The 6,481-nt window shown below is 41.3% G+C and overlaps 1 non-coding gene across 1 annotated transcript; it reads left to right on the top strand.

Annotated features, from left to right (window-relative positions):
* Nucleotides 1-951: 951 nt before the first annotated feature.
* On the top strand, nt 952-1,142 carry LOC149298223 (U2 spliceosomal RNA). Its single transcript, XR_016272462.1, has one exon. It is a non-coding gene; the product is annotated as a U2 spliceosomal RNA (small nuclear RNA).
* Nucleotides 1,143-6,481: the final 5,339 nt, after the last annotated feature.

Consider the following 6,481-nt stretch of genomic DNA (forward strand, 5'->3'; position numbering starts at 1 on the left):
ATAGAGAATTTAATTGGAAGCAAACATAGAGTTTGGTCGTGCGAGCTCTCACGCGGTGATAACGCTGGTGGGTTCACATTTGCTTTCTCTTCGCATCACACGTAACGTTCTGCTTACATCGGCAGATCTGCTTGTAACGTTGTTTTCGCACTTGTTTACACTATGCAATGTTTATTAAAGACTTAAGCTATAGAAGTAACGTTAATTTCCCTTTGGGTTTGAGGCTTTCGGTTACACACATGTACGGGTTGAGTTACTTTGTGACACAGAAAAGCTTCTGTCTGTTCTCGCCGTTGCTTTTGTTTCCTTTCTCTTCCTGTTCTCGACACCATTAATAAATTCACAGTTCATTTCCAGATATCTCCTTTCATCTCTGCGGCTGACTGCAGCCTCGGAATCTGTGAGCCAAGGTTCCACTTATAATATTATTATGGTTTTTAAAGCAGTTGCTATATTTAATGCAGCTTCTTGTCATCTGAGACTTACTGTATGTGTCACGCATGCATCAAGGATGTGCAAGTCATTGATTGTCTAAATTAGGGCTCTCAGATTCCAGTCCTTGAGGTTTGGACACTTGTCAGCTTTTAAGGGTAATGGCTATAATGAGATATAGAGTCACGCTAGGTTGTAACCCTTAAGTAAATACGGGTCACCTCAAAATGTTCCCTGCATTAAAGAGAGTATTACAGATAGTTTGACGAATGCCTTGTTTCCCATTCAGTGTTTGTAATTGTTTCACTGAACCATGTTTAGATATCTTGAACCAAAAATATGATTGAAATAAATGATTTGCCATTACTTTTTGATTTTTCAAATACATTTAATGAAAGAAGAAAAACTTTTTTTAAATATAATGATTGGGTTAAATTAACTATTATATCCTACCAAAATTACTCTTCTTATTTAGACTTATGGAATCCTAATGGAATTTCATTTAAAAAAATTAATATGATCGCTTCTCGGCCTTTTGGCTAAGATCATGTGTAGTATCTGTTCTTATCAGTTTAATATCTGATACGTCCCCTATCTGGGGACCATATATTAAATGGATTTTTAGAACAGGGAGATGGAAGAAGAACTTGCTCTGTCCACTCCACGCATTGACCTGGTATTGCAGTACCTCCAGGACCGGTGCACCCAAAAAAATAAAAAATAAATAAATAAATTAATATGGAACTGTAAATGGCCAAGGGTTGCCTTTAATTGGATGTCCAGAGGACATAGGCCGGGCGGAATTGAAACCCCGAATGTGGGAAGAATTGGTGATGCCGCGGTGTTGGCCCGTTCTGGCTAAATGGGCGCTCATCAGAAAACTTCCCCTTGCTTTTGTTGGGACCAGATAGTATAAAATATAAGGACATTAATGCTATTGTATGGAAAGATGACAGTTTTTAAACTATTAGCAATCCATTAGTTCAAGACTGTGATAAAATCTAAACAAAAAAGGTTAGGTGACATAAAAATAACTGAATCATCTGTCCATTGTAAGAACCTGTTTGAGATTTATTTTTAAACTACTTTGTAGATGTATCTGAAATCTAGCAAGTTAAAAAATATATATTCTGATCGCAATCCCACCTGTTGGATATGTAAACAAAAAAACAAAACAAAAAAACAGATGGGAATGTACAATCGTACACGGTGGGAGTACGAGGACATTAAGCCGCTTTGTGCGGATATCTAACTGACCGCAGCATACAGACGGATCCGCAATGTGCGTTAAAGGAATTACGATGGCTGCGGTGTCGCTTTAGTGACTTCAGTGTCCAACAAGCTGGAGCCTTCTTAGTCCCAATTTCTAAAAGAAGGTAAAACAAACTTTTTGTATGTTGTTTTTGTTGGTATGTGCATTATTTTTCTGTATGATATACCGTATTTGCTCGATTATAAGACGAGGTTTTTTTCAGAGCAAATGCTCTGAAAAATACCCCTAGTCTTCTAATCGGGGTCGTCTTCTAATCAGACCTCAAATAGAGTCTGATTAGGAGACTAAGATCCAGATCCCCCGCACCGCTGCAGGGGACCTGGATCCTCCTGTCTCACCCCCCCCCCCCCATCATACACACTTACCGGTGCTTCCTGCTGTATTGCCGGGGCAGCGGGTTGACGTCTACGCGATCCGCGTAGACAATGTCCGCTGCAGCCGGAAGGAGGTGTGGCTAGCAGCGGGGGTTGTCTGCGTCCGTCGCGTAGACCTTCCCCGACTGTCAGAGATCTTTGATCTCTGACAGCCGGGGAAAGTATACGCGACGGACGCATACAAACCCCCGCTGCCAACTCCACCTCCTTCCGGCTGCAGCAGAAGGCGACGTCAACCCGCTGCCCCGGCTGGAAGCACCGGTAAGAGAGGGCTGAGAGGGGAGAGAGGAGAGAGGAGAGAGGAGAGGGGAGGGGAGGGGAGGGGAGGGAGAGAGTGTGTGTGTGTTAGTTAAATGGGGGCATAGGGCATTTCTGGAGTGGCGTTAAGGGGGCATTTAATAGAGCACTCTGCCTCCTGAAATGCCTTATACCTCCCTATATGCCACTCTGCCCCATAATATGCCTTTTAACCCCCTAAATGCCAGAGTGGCATATAGGGGTATAAGGCATTTCTGGAGGCAGAGTGCTCTATACAATGCCTTTTAACTCCCTTAATGCCACTCTGCCTCCTGAAATGCCTTATACCTCCCTATATGCCACTCTGCCCCATAATATGCATTTTAACCCCCTAAATGCCAGAATGGGATATAGGGGTATAAGGCATTTCTGGAGGCAGAGTGGCATATAGGGGGTCAAAAGGCATACCATGGGGCACAGTGGCATATAGAGGGTTAAAAGGCATATCATGGGCCACAGTGCCATATTGGTGTGGCAAGCCTGGGGGCAGATGTGCGTAACTGGGGGACAGGCTGGAAAATACAAGAAATAAAAACAAAAAAAATATTTTTCTCAATCATAGCTTTTATTAAAAAAAATAGTTTACATGAATTAACATTTACTGGTAAAACTTTTTTCCTTTAGGGTCGTCTTATATTCAGGCTTTTTCTTTTTTCCTAAGTTAATATTCAGATTTTGGGGGGTCGTCTTATAATCGAGCAAATACGGTATTAGATATGTTGCACAGTAATGGGAAGCTGTATCACGTGCTTCTCTGTTAGTGGGAACGGCGCAGGGAAGTCTCGCGTAGGATGTGTTGAAGTACAGGAGATGCCGTTTGATAAAAGCCTCATACATAGGACACCTGTGCAATGTGACGTGTGCTACTAATGCACTATAAGGTTTTGTGTAATGGTTATAGCATAATATTTTCTCCATACATAAATCCAGTGCTGTAAACGGTTCTTTAGGTCGGCATTGAAAACCTGGTTTTTCCTCTTTTTTTTTGTTTCAGTAAGCGCCCTTTATCTGCAGACTTGGAGGCCGCCATTGTTGTTGGGCATGTGGTGTGCTCTTTGGTGTCTTTCCCCTGCGCTGTCCGGCTGGGTGGCTTATAATGAGATATTGTATTGTTTACCACACACCCACACACACACACACACACACTCTCTCTCAGAGACACAAACACACATTAATTTTATATATTGCCAGTATTTGAGAGGCCCATCCAGACTACCTACCTTTTGGAAGATCTGGTATGGGTCCTCTTTATCTCCCAGCGTTTTACTTTTTGTGCTGATGCCGGGGCCGGAGTGACGTCATCGCCCGGCTCCCAGGATCAGAGAGGCCGTGCGCGAGAGCTGTGCAGGGAAAGATTGTGCAGCGCTAGGAATTATTGGCGTATAACATGCAGGGTTTCAGCTTCATATTTTAGTATAAATACGGTACATACTAGGGCTCTCGTGTCCTCTAAAGTAGTGCTGGCGTTGTTACTCTTTTACTAAGAATAATAAATCTATATAATAAGTTGTATTATGCTATACATTAAGAGTCAACCCCAGTTAGTGTCTGCTGCAGGAAGAGCTTGAATGGCCCTGTATAATGTATAGTTAAATCAGTGTGATTTCTCCAAAATTTCCTTACACATTTGCTAGTTATGGACATTGTGAATAGCGAGTCAGGGGAGTTAGAAGCACAACTCTTCCTTTAGCGAATAAACCCCAACCAGTTCATTCAGCTGCCAGGCCTTTGCTTTCAAACCAGTCCATGAGATCCGCCAACAGGCTTAGATGTAGAGGTTTCTTCCAATAGTGATGTATTGTTGGTTTAAGAAACACTGTTTGTTTAGGAATTTTAGGAAATTTGTTTGTCTTAACTTTGGAAAGGCTCATATAATTCTGAATTATAGGGTAAATATAACAAGATTTCTATCACGGTTTCTGATTTTTTTTCTTTTCTTTCTGGACCTGTGTCACGTTGGAAAGGTGTACCTGTCCCCTAGTCCAAAATCATCCCATGTAGATATATGCTTTAGAAAGCAGACAGCCCCGAGTATTTTGGAAAGCAGACTTACTTCCCTGCGTTCAGAGTCCTGCGTTTGGTGTAATTGTGAGGCTTCCATGCTTGAAGTATTGTGGCCACGTGTGATCGCGAGACGCTTCAGACAGGTGCCCTCAGTGACTGCCTTGGGTGAGAGGCTCGGGAGTGAGCGCTGCTACTGAAGGTGTGCGGATCTATGTCCTCCTTATACATTTTAAAGCTCGTTGTTTGATGACGGCATAGAACATTATGAATGGTGAAAAGAGGAAAACACAAAGCACATTTAAGAAGATGCGTGCATAGATCACACGGTAATGTGACCCGCTATACTTTCTGTCCTGTTGTACAGCTCAGCGGAAATAGTTGGCCCTTTAATGTGGGAAATGTGTTTGAAATCAGTGTTGATTAAAAGAGGATATGTTGCATAGATATGTGTGTGTGTGTGTGTGTGTGTGTATAAAATAGATATAGATATATCTATCTATCTATCTATATATCCTCAAACATCAAGCAGGTTGGGTGGCATTTCTGCCATTTATGCTTTCAAAGAGGATATCTCTCATAAACCCTTATGGAAACAGTTTTTTCTTTTTTCTCTTTCTTTTGTCTTCCTAATCTAACACCCTCAGTCTCTGCACATAGAAAGAGAGCTTCTTTATTGAGAAGACGTGTTGTAAGTTGTACCAATAAAACCTTTTATATAGTCTCCCTGGCTGCCTCGGACATTGCAAACAGTTTCATTGTTCTTGCCAAGAAACTCAAGAAAATATCTGTTTATTGCTGACATCTCAAACTTGGAAGAACTTAATTCTTTTCTTGTGGGCATGCATTTGAAGACTTTACAAATAAAGATAAAAAATAATTCGTTGTATATTGATTTAGATCCGTGGGCTAATTTTGAGTGTTTTAACTTTTTTTGGGTGGGGGGGGGCGGCTGCTAGTTGAAATTTTGATTTTTCAAATCCCAAGTCATTTAAATTAATTTCTGCCTTCTACTTTTATTGCAGAAATTCTTATTTTATGTTTCCTCTAGGTGGCACTTTACTTCTACCAGAATTAGTCAGAAAAAGTAAAAAGAGAAAAAAAGATGAACCATATCTATTGTTAGCTAGGCTTAGTTTAATCTACTTCACTGGGATTGGATCCATTAATTATGTATGCATGTAAATGTGAAGATTTGTTGGTTTATATATCTTTTTTTCTTAAACTGGTTTAAAAATTGGGAAATGGCTTAATTTTTCTAACTGTGCAATTATTTTGTTATATTAGCTTTCTCACCATGTACTTTCCTCCTGAGCCCCCTCCTTTCTCATTTTCCGATGGGACTTGCTCCTGATGTTTCTGCTGTCCGCCAATACATGGAAATACAGACTATATTATTCACTAAAGCATTGTTATGTGTTATGAAGGGGCAGCCATGGCTGGTTTTCCGCCGTTGTTGACTGTTGTGTCATTTTGTTACAGTGTATCATATAGCACCAAGTCCATCTTTGTTGTGGCAAAAACTTCTCCTGATAGCCTCTGTAATCCGTCAGTCCGATTTAGGTAGTTTATACCGCTGAAACTCCCGGGTCGTGTGATTTTTCTCAGTGCCCCCCACACCCAGCTGTAGATACCTACAATATTCTTTCTTGATAATTTATAAACCCACTATGTGATAAAATAATAAACGGCTGACGTCCGGTGACTGATTTCGGACACCACCTTCTGGTGAAAACAAGTACTGGTTGTGAAATCACTGATAACCCTGATTGTGTTGAAATGTCCCTTCAGTCGGAGCTGATAGTGTTTTATATGTGGCTGTGTGTGTGATAAATCGGTGTATTCATAACTAGTCTACAGTAAATTGCATTTGACGCATGAACACGTGTGCCCACAAAATGTGTTTTATTAACCCTTTTAAGGATCTGCTGCAGCGTGTGTGTGCTGCACAATACCCTGTACTTATCAGATGTAGAAAAGTGAGCGCTTTGCACGGTGCACAAAGGATGCCCTATTGTTTTCGGAATTCCTCAAGTATTCTCCATCTGTTTTGAGTGCCTGGATGTCTGTTCATCTCCTGCTCTCGGTTGGAAGTCCTACCTTT

This window comes from Sceloporus occidentalis, unplaced genomic scaffold (genome assembly GCF_023333645.1).
Source record: "Sceloporus occidentalis isolate IW3139 unplaced genomic scaffold, rSceOcc1.0.p SCAF_34, whole genome shotgun sequence".
NCBI classification, from domain to species: domain Eukaryota; kingdom Metazoa; phylum Chordata; class Lepidosauria; order Squamata; family Phrynosomatidae; genus Sceloporus; species Sceloporus occidentalis.